This window comes from Lepidochelys olivacea (genome assembly GCF_965140295.1).
Source record: "Lepidochelys olivacea isolate rLepOli2 genome assembly, chromosome: 8".
NCBI classification, from domain to species: Eukaryota; Metazoa; Chordata; order Testudines; family Cheloniidae; genus Lepidochelys; species Lepidochelys olivacea.
In genome coordinates, this window is record NC_140418.1 from 8,133,665 (window position 1) to 8,146,583 (window position 12,919).

Sequence of the window (12,919 nt, forward strand, 5' to 3'; positions counted from 1 at the left end):
CCCCTGCAGGTGCTGCCTCCACAGCTCTCATTTCCATAGTTCCTGGCCAATAGGAGCTGCGGAACCGGTGCTGGGGGTGATGCATGCACCGGGGCAGTGTGCAGAGCCCCCTTGGCCGCCCCTGCACCTCCGAGCTGGCGGGACATGCTGACCACTTCCAGGAGCTGTGCAGAGCTGGCCACTGCAGCCAACCAGGAACTGTGGCCATTGGGAGCTGTGGGGGCGGTGCTTGTGGACGAGGCAGTGTGCAGTGACCTCTGGTCCCCCCCTTCACCTAGGAGCTGGAGAAACATGTTGCCACTTCCCAGGAACTGCCTGAGGTAAACACCACCTGGAGCTCACATCCCAAACCCTGTCCCAGCCCTGAGTCCCTTCCCGCATCCAAACTCCCTCCCAGAGCGCACACCCCTTCCCACACCCCTGCCCCAGCCCTGAGCCCCCCCTCACACTCCTAGAGGGTCAGCTCTCCAGGGAACCTACCAGAATGGGGAGCCTGTAAGAGGTGCTCCTAGATAATGGGAGCCTCCTAGATGAAGGGCTGCAGTTGGCAGGCACCAGAGAGGAGCTTAGTCTCAGCCACGAGGTCTCCCAGCTAAGATGTGGGGTTGAACGTTTTGTTAATAAGTGAGCCCTTATAAAATGGGTGCTTTTTAGCATTAGATGTCTGGACTTGTTGATACAGGTACTTGATTTTTCCTTACACAAGAAAAGGGTTCAACTGCAACATCACCTCCCCCAGCCAGGTGATGGGCCAAGTCAGCCTGCAATGATAATAGTGACGTGTAGAATATGTTTTTCAGTTCATGTTGTCCCATTTTCAGAGAAACTGCATCTGTATTCTCCTCCCCATGCCTGGTCCACCCAGGCATCCTCTTTTGGGCAGAGACCCATACCTTGCTCTCTCCTGACCAGGGATTTTAAGGCTTTACAGCTCTGTGCCTTATACTGTGATATCCTCCCAGCCCAGCAAACCAGAAAGCCTAAAAGGTCAGCATCTGTGTTATGTCTTTTCTCTGAGGGCTGTGACCAGTGTCTTGCCCACAGTTATAAGTTATCATGCAGGTCCTTCTAAGCAAGCATATTTATTCTTAAGGGAAAAACAATACACATGCTAAAAAGCTTACCAGAGGTCACCCCTACTCCAACCTGAAGCTCTGGTTGTCCTTGAAAACCCACACAGCTGGGTTTTCTCCATGTTTACAAGTTCATCTGTCTTAGATCCCGAACCAAAACACAAGCTGGACAGATCAGCTGTTTCTTTATATAACTTGGGCCTTTGATCTTGGCCTTCTGTGGCAGGTAGTCAGCAGATCCCCTCCTCAGGGCATAGCTTCAAAAGGCTGGGTTTTTGCATTAACCTCTCTTTAGGGATTCCCCAGGAATCCTACTTAACACACGTTGTCCCCAAAGTCTGTACTTGTTTGGCACATTTTCAATGCAGTATTCTGAAGTACCAGTCTTTTTTTGAACTTCTACAGGTCACATCTCTTCCCCACCTGCCCTTTCTGCCTCTAAGAGGTTGCATACAATGCAACCCACACTAATGGTAAACTTAATACAATACCATCTTTTTAAGATACAGCAATTTTCTGCCGTATCAGTCAAGTTTCTTGATGCTGTATATGTGTTTGACTATCATTACCCTCTTTGTCCCTAAAAATTAACTGTGCCCACTAATGGTACAGCAAACCACCAGCAGTTCAAGGCCAGCATGGCCTTCAACTATTTCTTTGCTAACAAGCAGATGCAAAAATTATAATTGCTACTTTTTGTGCTATGAACCATTTGAATCTGTTAATGATTCTGTTGCCCATACTTAATGTTTAAAATGCAAGCAGTGCTAGATGTAAATTATGCGATCTTGGAAGATGATTTTAGGTGACTGGAAAATTGAACATCTGTTCTGTAGGTGAACAGAATGGCAGCTAATCTCTTGTTGTCTTGGTCTCTTTATTCTCAGACTTCTTGTCTGATGTTTGGCTATCGTTTGGTGTGGAGTGATGAAAAATAGCTTCTTTGACAAGACGGTGCACAAAAGCATTTGAAACATGCTGTTGGCTCATTTAAAATCCTCTGCCACAAGCTGATTATGCCAGCTGTTGAAAAGTAGTCACAGTATGCATGTGCTGTAGTCAAGAGACGGAATTGCTATATAAGTCCTACATCCTTTAACTTCAAAAACACAGACTTCGACCACTTGAGCTAAAGGAGGACTACCTTAGCCAGCACAAGGAGTAGTTCCTTGTCCTGTCTATGTGCCAGCTACTAGAGGGCAATATTACTCATATACAGAAGCAGCACTACCAATAGTCCTTCACAATATTTCTTAGCTTGTGAGAAAGATTATTGAGCCTCCTAAAAGCCACTGGTTACAATCACACTTCTCTATAGGAGTAGCCTATCCCAGCAAGAATTGGAAGGGGCTGTATTTTTTTTATTTGAATTGCAGATTTGCTCTCTTAATTTTAAATGAGCATTAATTAACAATGGATTTTTTTGTCATATTTTGGAAAGACGGGGCAGCAAATATGAATTATTTTGGAAGAAAACAGTCTGTGAGTTGCTTTGATTTGTTCTATAAAATTAACTGAGATGCAAATATAAATCTTGAACCAGATTCAGATTGTGTCCCTATACAGCGGGAAGCAAAGACAGGTTCTCTTTGCGGAATTTTTTCTCTGCATTGTTCCATGATATGGTGGTGGGAGGCAGGGGAGGGATAGTGGTGGTTTGGTATTTTATTCCCTTCTTTCAAGCCTCCTCTAGAATAAAGTAAGGGTGCAGCCTATAAATCATGTCGATTGCCTGAGATCCTCATAGGCCATGGGATCCTTTGCCTCTACATCAGCTCTAAGCTCCTATCCCCTCTCCTGCTTGCTCCCTTGCGGCATGTTTCTAATGGTGGAGAAGAGTAGTTTGTGTGTAGATGGGAGGAACTATGGAAAAGTAATACAGCCTTTGACAGTGTTTCAGAGGAAAAGTAATCTCCATGGGGTATATGTGCATTTCTCAGAGTTGCCCACCCACTCCTACCCTCTCCTTTTCATGTGAGAGGTTGGCTCTATGCATAGAGGATCCCCTTCTATATCCCAAAGGAGTGTCTTTAGGCTTAGAATCAAAGGATGCTTTTAAACCCATACCAGTGTGGAAGGAGCAGAGTAGAACTTTGCCTTCAGTACATATCTGGACAAAGTTACAATTCATACAAGGATGACTTACAACAGGCAGTAGAGTGCCCATGAATCAGTTGCCCTCTCATATTGTTACAGTATGGCAAATACGGTGACTTAGCTGTTGCTACTCAGCTGTACACAATAGTTTGTTCAAAACTTCACAGTGAGAGCAGGAATAAAACACAGATCCTAATCCTGCACATGCCCCTCTCACTTGAGTTAAAGAGCTCTCTCCTTTAGCTGCTATCAGAACAGGACATTCACATGCAACCAGTAGAAGGCAGGGGTCCCCAAACTGTGGTTGATGGAGCACTTTCTGGTGGCCTGTGGAGAGCTGGCTGGTCATATGGTATTTACTCTCTTCCATGTATCCAGATACTAAATTGCATTTAAAAGACAGCTAACAATATAGCAATACTTTTCCATGTAAGTATTTTGCTACAGTTACCACAGGAGTATTGTTGTTGTGTATATAGCAAAGGAGGTCCTCTAAGTAATCATGATGGACTAGGAGATGCCTGTGTGAGGCAATGCAATTGACAAGTTTGATAAGCCTAGAACACTTGTAACAAGGCAGCCTGCCCCCTTAAGGGCCAGAAGCCTGGGTCTAGCCCAGCTCTGTTCACTAGTTGGATGTAGCCCAGAAGGGGGAACAGGTGTTCCCTATAAAGGGCTGCAGGCAGGCAAGGAGTGTGTGTATGCTGCAGAAAGGGAGAGTCTTTTGCAGTAGTCTCTGAAGAAGGGGGAGTCAAGGTGAGGCACTTTGGGAGTCATGGCTAAACTAGAAAACCCTACCTGGAAATTATCCAAACAACCACAAACTGAAAACAATAAATGGAGGCTGGAGGGAAGGGATAAAGACTGATCGGAGCGTGGCTGATAATTCCCCAGGCTGGTGAAGAAAGCTGGTAGTTTACACCCCTGCATTGATTCATTATTATAATGAGTGACTTCTCCAACAACTGTCCTCTGCATTCAGTACGTGCTGGTCTTTATAATCAATTATATGACTATTGCCTGTCAAGTTATATGTAGTCTACCTGTGGATATCCTTAGGGTTAACTATCTCAAAATTAAGAAATACTAAGATACTCAAATGAGCTTTTGATTTTAGAGGAACACTGTTTGTTTTGAAATCATTAAAATATTTCAAAGGATTTGGTTTTATTTACTGTAAGGATGGTTTGAGAACTGTAGTCAGTGGGGAATGTCTCTAACAGTTGTTTTTTGATTGGAAAAGGGCCAGATTAGTAACAGAGCTAAGTATCCAGCAACTACCTGTGAGAAGAATGGGATCTGTGGGTACTGAACACTTCAAAAAATCTGTCCATTACATGGAGACTCCTTGGATTGCAATGTACTGTAACACCACCTCTAATCAAGTAATATACTTTTAAATGAGTTAAGTACCAACTTTGTGCAGTTCTGTGTTGTCTGAGCACATCTTGTTCAGAAACTGCAGATAAAGAATATGTGTTTTGGTTTTTTAAAACTAACCCTTTACCACAGTCCTTCAGTGCTAAAGATATAAAAATTCTCTTATCATGGAAACCTCAGAAATACCCTTTCCACAGTTTTCAGGGGGAGAAAACATGCAATCATAAATTCCTAGGAAAGTGCTAGTTACAATAACTCATATTTCAAAAGACACTGTCAATCAACACTTCTTACCATCAACTTATGGAAACATTAACTTTCCCTATTATTATTGTAAAGATTGTTAGTACCACTAATAAAACGTTCCTTAAGTTCCACAGCTTCCTGTGGAATCCTATAAATCCTTCTAATTCAAACTGTTTTCAATATTAAGAAAAGTATTTGCAGAACTACAGTAGCAGAATAAGGCTACCTTTCCCAGGAAATACTGCTCCAATTACAATTTTATTGAAAAAAGGCCAACAAGGCCATAGTTGAGTGCTTGTAGACACATTTCCTTGTCATATGTGGAATGCTAAATTATTGCCCAAGTGCAGTGCTTGTGTCTAGAACTGAATCTGCAGTGGGAAGCTTAGTACATCTAGACCAAGAGGGAGTTGGCAAAAGCAAACACAGGGGAAAGCCTACACCCATTTACCGCTATCAGCCATTCATGCAAGGCTTTGCCTGTCTGCCTCCAAGGATCCTAGGCACCTTTCTTTGCCATAGAATCTTTTCCAAAGCCCCCATGCCACATCCTTCATCTTCCTGAATTCTTTACCACTTTCTGGCATTCATTTGCTGTGTCTCAATCAGAAACATCTGCTCTTCTGTCCTGATTCTTCTTCTTCTTTTTTTTTTTGAATAAAATTACTTCTAGTTCTTTTAGAGAAGTGCACATGGTAGACTACTGCTCACATAAGAGGCATCCTTTACTCAGTAGATATCACTGAGTGTACAGAGTGAAATCAAAATGAGCACATGCAAATTCATCTTGCAGAGCAAAAAGTGGATTAAGCTTTCAAACTATCTAGTATTTAAAAACTAAACTGATCACTGCACTTTCAGCTTGATTTTCACTTCCCTTGATATCCTTTTTAAATAACTAAGCATTTTTTTTCTTTAAAAATGTCCTTGGTTGTCACTTTTCTTTTGGAGATAGCCTTATTTAAAGGAGAGATGAACATAAAATGCTCCCATCACTTCATTCTTACCTGTTGCTCAGATTCCTCTGAAATTCCAATTACTGTATCTTGATCTTCCACTGCACAAGCCTGCTTTCCTAAACATAAATGTTCTTTTTGCAGGCTAATATACTGCATGTGTGAAAGTGCAAACAAAGGAACTATCCTACTGGATCACACCTGGAGTTCATCTAGTCCAGTACTAACAGTGGCCAGTGCTAAATACTTCACAGGTAGGTGTAAAATCCCTGTGACAGGTACTTAGGGAATAAACTGCTTATACTAGGAATCTACTTTCTGAAACCCAAGCAGTTAGTAGTTTGCTTAAGCTCTGCAGCATGTGAGGATTTTGTCCTATCTAATGTAACTGAGGATCTTTATCTTATTCATATAAATGTCTAAGCCATTTTTGAACCCTATTTTTCTTGGTCACAATGATCTCTTATAGCAATGAGTTTGACTGATAGTTTTTTACATACAGTCACAAAATCAATTTCCTTTTTAATTGTTTTAAGTTTTCTGCCTTTTGTTTATTGACATCCCTCTTGTTCTTGCATTATAAGAGGGTAAATAAGAGTTTGTGGTTTATCTTCCCTTTAGCTATTGTATACGTCACTATAACATCTCTTACCTAATTCTTAAGCTGAAAGTCCTACTCTTTTTTTAATTCTCCTTCTACATGTGAAAGCGTTTCCATATCTCTAACTTTCATCACCTGTCCCTGGACCTGTTTATTTTCCTGAAATCACTTACCTGGACAGTCCAACAACGGACTTGTGTAAAGTATGGTGGCAGGTGAATGATCATGGGACAAATTCATGATGGGATCTCACACTAGTGTTGACATATGAGGATTTAGCAAATGCTATAGGTGAACGTGTGTGTGTGTGAGGTCAGACTGGCACTGTTCTTAGATTATAGTGGGAAGGTGTGTGCAATTTCAGTCGCACTATCTTGTTCACACAAGCCATGTGTCATACTGGTGCAGAAATTGCAACAAATAGGGCAACAACCTTGGGTGCAGGTTTAAGTTTGGTGCTGCTTCTCCTAGCAAATGCCATTGACCCCTCATGGTTCCTCCACCTTTCCAGAGTTAGTTCTTGAAAGACAATAATGTTCCCTTATTGGTTGTAATTGACTGGAGGCTTATTTAATGGTGGCCTACACTCACCATGTCGGGTAAGGTCTCTGGACATCTGTGGCATTTTGGAGGGACAGCAGCACCACCTGCTGTTCCACCACACACTGTTGGGACTGGTTTCAGAGTAACAGCCGTGTTAGTCTGTATTCGCAAAAAGAAAAGGAGGACTTGTGGCACCTTAGAGACTAACCAATTTATTTGAGCATGAGCTTTCGTGAGCTACAGCTCACTTCCTCAGATGCATATCGTGGAAACTGCAGCAGGCTTTATATATACACAGAGAATATGAAACAATACCTACTCCCACCCCACTGTCCTGCTGGTAATAAAAAGCTTATCTAAAGTGATCATCAGGTGGGCCATCTCCAGCACAAATCCAGGTTTTCTCACCCTCCACCCCCCCCACCCCCCCACAAATTCACTCTCCTGCTGGGACTGAGATCAGATTGTCTGTGACTGCTTATTTGAATGGTTTCCGTGCTTCCATTGCAGCTACTCTTCATATTTGGATGGCGTTACACTATCTGCAACCTGTGGATATGCTTGGTGGCAGATGATGCTTCCTCTGGGAAGTGACCCCCAGAGTGTCTACATCTGTTTTCTAATGGATGGAATTAAACTGCTTAAGTGTGCATGAAGGAGCTCCTCCTCTCATTCAAGCATTAGGGGCCTGTGGTTTTGGAGTAAAAAAAATCTGGGTTCTATCTCCACTGTTATGAGTTTCCAAGTACTCATGCAGCGGAGTGACACCTGTGAAATGCCTAGGTGGCCACAGACTGGTTACAATAATAATCTCCTAGTTTAGATATTAACACTCATGACAGAGTATCAAAGCATTCATCACTGCTAGGCAAAAAAAAGTTTGGTTCCCTCATATCACTCAACAGGTTAGTGAAGTGCTGAGGAGTGGCCAACATGCTGAGCTCTCAAATGGGCAAATAGCTAGATGGGTGGGTTATTTTAACTTTCACAACAAGCCTGGATGGTTTGAGGTCTTGTTACAAAGTCAAAACCCAGGCCAGGTTCAGGAGCCTGAGCTGATCTAAGGTTTTGGACAGGCAGTCATGTGAAATTCAGTGGCTTCAACATACAAGCAGGCAAAATCTTACAGTGGTTTGAATGATATTTTGAGGGAGAGATGAGAAATTGCATATTCTTGTGGATAGGGCAGTAGACTATGAATAGAAGACTTGGGTTCTGTTCTTTGCTCTGCCATGGAGCTCTTGGGTAAGTCACAGCATCTTTCTCTACCTCTTTCTCCTCCCACTTTCTGTCTATCTTGTCTATTTACAACATGAGCTCTTCAAGGCTGTTCATTTATCGTGTGCCTGTACAGGGCCTAGCACAATGGGAGCTTGATCTTGTTTGAAGCCACCAGGTATTGTGGTAATATGTGGATTGCAGGGAAAAGTAAAAAGTTCACTCAAACCACTGCAAACTAAAGCTGCCTGTTTTACACAGCTATTAGTTAATGCTCCTCTCCAGTTATGTTTTCTTCCTCTTTTGTTCTGATACTCTGTTAATGATGTCAAAGTGAGATGTGGCTGAGCTGCAAAATTCAAATCTAGCTCTTGAATTGCCTCAAACTTTGAGGGGTATTTGAATTGAAGTCGCATCCCATTCTTCTCTCCCCCCCCCCCCCCCCCCCGTTAAAGTCAGAAGAACAAGCTGCTTTAGTTTGAAGTGGTTTAAGTGAACTAATAAGAGTGGTCACCAGCAGCTCAGCTTGCGTTTCAATCCTCTCAAGTTTGAGAGTAGAATTTATAAGAACTTGCCATCTATTGTCAAGCCCTCTCATTTTCATATGATTTGCACCCTCTTCTCAAACACCCATTTCCCTTCCTCCCTTTTCCCCTTCTGCTTTAACTCCCCACCTGCAGAATGGGAGAGCACCAGCAGCAGCATGTGATTGGTGTAACAGCGCAGACATGTGAATGTCTGTGGTAAAATTGCATTAGAAAAGATGAGGCAGTGTGGAACACAGTAAGTGAGAGACAAATAACACTCAACACTAGGAACTTCTCAGTACTATTATGGATCGGAATGAATTGCTGCATTGTTTTAGCAGCCTTTGAAAAGGACAAGGATTTAGAAACGCTTTGCTTGATCCAGGCTGTAAGGATCATGGGCTGCTCTATTTTTTCTCCCTTGGGACATGGGCTGCTAGTGATTATGGTACCGTGCCCTTCAGAGGATAAAAATAGTGTAGACTTCTTAAGTGCACCAAAAAAATTTGTGCTAACTATGTTTTTGTTCTTGTTCTTCTTTGGAGGGGGATTAGTTGAATTATGATCTCCATAATATAATCACAGGTTTCAGAGTAGCAGCCGTGTTAGTCTGTATTCGCAAAAGAAAAGGAGTAGTTGTGGCACCTTAGAGACGAACAAATTTATTTGAGCATAAGCTTTCATGAGGAATGGGGGGGGGCAATAAATAAACATGGGGAAATAGTTTTACTTTGTGTAATGACCCATCCACTCCCAGTCTCTATTCAAGCCTAAGTTAATTGTATCCAGTTTGCAAATTAATTCCAATTCAGCAGTCTCTCCTTGGAGTCTATCCTTGCAACAAAGCCCGTTGCCAACTGTGTCCACATATCTATTCAGGGGACACCATCATAGGGCCTAATCACATCAGCCACAATATCAGAGGCTCGTTCACCTGCACATCTACCAATGTGATATATGCCATCATGTGCCAGCAATGCCCCTCTGCCATGTACATTGGCCAAACTGGACAGTCTCTATGTAAAAGAATAAATGGACACAAATCAGACATCAAGAATTATAACATTCAAAAACCAGTTGGAGAACACTTCAATCTCTCTGGTCATAGAATCATAGAATATCAGGGTTGGAAGGGACCCCAGAAGGTCATCTAGTCCAACCCCCTGCTCGAAGCAGGACCAATTCCCAGTTAAATCATCCCAGCCAGGGCTTTGTCAAGCCTGACCTTAAAAACCTCTAAGGAAGGAGATTCTACCACCTCCCTAGGTAACGCATTCCAGTGTTTCACCACCCTCTTAGTGAAAAAGTTTTTCCTAATATCCAATCTAAACCTCCCCCACTGCAACTTGAGACCATTACTCCTCGTTCTGTCATCTGCTACCATTGAGAACAGTCTAGAGCCATCCTCTTTGGAACCCCCTTTCAGGTAGTTGAAAGCAGCTATCAAATCCCCCCTCATTCTTCTCTTCTGCAGGCTAAACAATCCCAGCTCCCTCAGCCTCTCCTCATAAGTCATGTGTTCTAGACCCCAATCATTTTTGTTGCCCTTCACTGGACTCTCTCTCCAATTTATCCACATCCTTCTTGTAGTGTGGGGCCCAAAACTGGACACAGTACTCCAGATGAGGCCTCACCAATGTCGAATCGAGGGACGTGATCGTTCCCCTCTATCTGCTCGCTATGCCCCTACTTATACATCCCAAAATGCCATTGGCCTTCTTGGCAACAAGGGCACACTGCTGACTCGTATCCAGCTTCTCGTCCACTGTCACCCCTAGGTCCTTTTCCGCAGAACTGCTGCCTAGCCATTCGGTCCCTAGTCTGTAGCGGTGCATGGGATTCTTCCGTCCTAAGTGCAGGACTCTCAATTACAGACCTAAAAGTGACAATTCTTCAACAAAAAAACTTCAAAAACAGACTCCAACAAGAGACTGCTGAATTGGAATTAATTTGTAAACTGGATACAATTAACTTAGGCTTGAATAGAGACTGGGAGCGAATAGGTCATTACACAAAGCTAAAACTATTCCCCCCCACTATTCCGCAGATGTTCTTGTCAACTGCTGGAAATGGCCCACCTTGATTATCACTTCAAAAGGTTTTCTTTCCCTGCCCCCGCTCTCCTGCTGGTAATAGCTCATCTTAAGTGATCACTCTCCTTACAGTGTGTATGATAACACCCATTTTTTCATGTTCTGTGTGTATATAAATCTCCTCACTGTATTTTCCACTGAATGCATCCGATGAAGTGAGCTGTAGCTCACGAAAGCTTATGCTCAAATTTGTTAGTCCCTAAGGTGCCACAAGTGCTCTTCTTTTTATAATGTTTGTGATTAGAAAACATAACTCACGTGAATACTGGTGGATAAAAGATCCATAGTTAAAACATAAAGAAGAACTGGGGCCCAAGAGATGGGATCTGAGATCTTTGAAGAAGAAATTTTTCTGTCCTTGAGGACAGAGTTGTTGTGTAGAATTTGCTCTACAGCTGGCTTTCCAGTTGATCCACTGATATTTATACATTCCACTGGCAGATAAGAAATTACCTGCTTATATCAGTATTCTGGGACTATCCACCTGGTGGATCCTGTACTGTCCCTCACTGGCCAAGAAAGGGAAGCTGTTAGTTGGTATTGACCTGGATGACACAGAAGACTCCTGTGAATAAAAATAAGCTTTTAAAAATGTTTGCTATTAATTTATTTAAAATTGCTGTAGTGCTTGTGTTTGTATTTCATGTTAGTTAACATAACGTAGCACTAGTGTATAAGGACTACCATGCTTAACATCATGTCAGCCAGTTGTGAATAACCCTAGGGTTAACTACAGCCACCTGACATGTTAACTATGGCATGTGTTTAACATTTTTTCTAATACAGTGTCATTTCCCAGTGTAGACATGGTCCTTAGTAAAGCATCAAACTGAGCTCACTTTTGAAGTCTGATGTATTGGTTTCAGTTCCTTGGTGGTGTGCATGTGTAAAGTCAGGGTGAAATAAGGGATGGGGGGGAAGGGGGAACAGAGACTAGACAACCACTAACATTAAGAATCCTCCCATCCTTCCCTCTATATATCACTTACATCAGTGCATGTATATTACAGAACAGGTACTTGTTGTAACCCATTCCAGGCGTAGAATGAAATCCGTCTTATGAAGACAGATGGAGAGTTATGCAGCTTCAGGAGGATTATGCAGATGTGTATATGTTGTGAAGTTGCCCGGTGGATTACAAACTTGTGTAGTAGTAGCAGCAGCACAGGTTTGGATTAAAAAAAGCTTAACTTGCTTTGGTAGTGAATTTAATGTTTATCGAAGGGGCTTGAAGGCCAGAGTCCCCACTGAACCAGTGCAGCCCAGTTAGTGCACTGCCCCTTTATAGTGTCTTAAGTCTGACCAGGTGTGAAATGCTTTGTTTAGTATCAGTCAATGCCAGTCCAGTCCTTGGTCTTGATACCAGAATCAAGATACCAGTGGTAGTTTGGTTTTGTAATGTGGATGCCTTTTTCACCAGGAATTAGACGTCTGGGACATATCAACTCATATGACTAAGCACCTGGGAAATGATTACTATAGACCTGTGATGAGGTAGAGGGAGTGGGTTGCCCCTTTATTTCTTTCCCCTGGCTCTCGCTGAGTCCTACTAACCATGGGATTTTGCCAGCTTTTCTGAACAAGAGGATGTGATGTGACTCAGTGGGCACCTTGGGCCTTTCCAACCAGAAGATAAAAGGCCAATGTACACAATTATCATTAACGATTGACCAGAGCCTAATCTTGCCCAAAATTCAAAATGGGGAGGTGGTTTAGAATTTGTTACTGTTTGAGCCCTTCTCCTAATAAGTATTTTATGTAGTTTAATAAAACTGTAAGGTATCTTGCAGATACATGCTAACTGGCACAACTGCTTCCTGTTAAGAACTAACATTTTCTGTTGGGCTAGATGAGTTTGAACATCTGTGAACTCATGCGCCACTCTGGAAGAAATACATGTAACCATCTCAGTAAGCCTTTTCCAAATAGGAATGCTAACATCAAATAAGCAGGGTATAAAGCTTAGCTATTTCTCGTGACTGATTTCTCTATTCACGCAATCAAAATATCCCTCTTATCCAGAGCTGCGAGCCGCAGGAGGGCCCCCCGAGGTTTACTGCTGTCTTCAAATCTGCATTGGAGAATGAAATACTCCTTGCACACGTGAACATAGACTGATAATAAGAAGCTGCTATTGTCCAAAGAGAGAATTTCTGACTGACACAGACAAGTAGCCTAGACCATC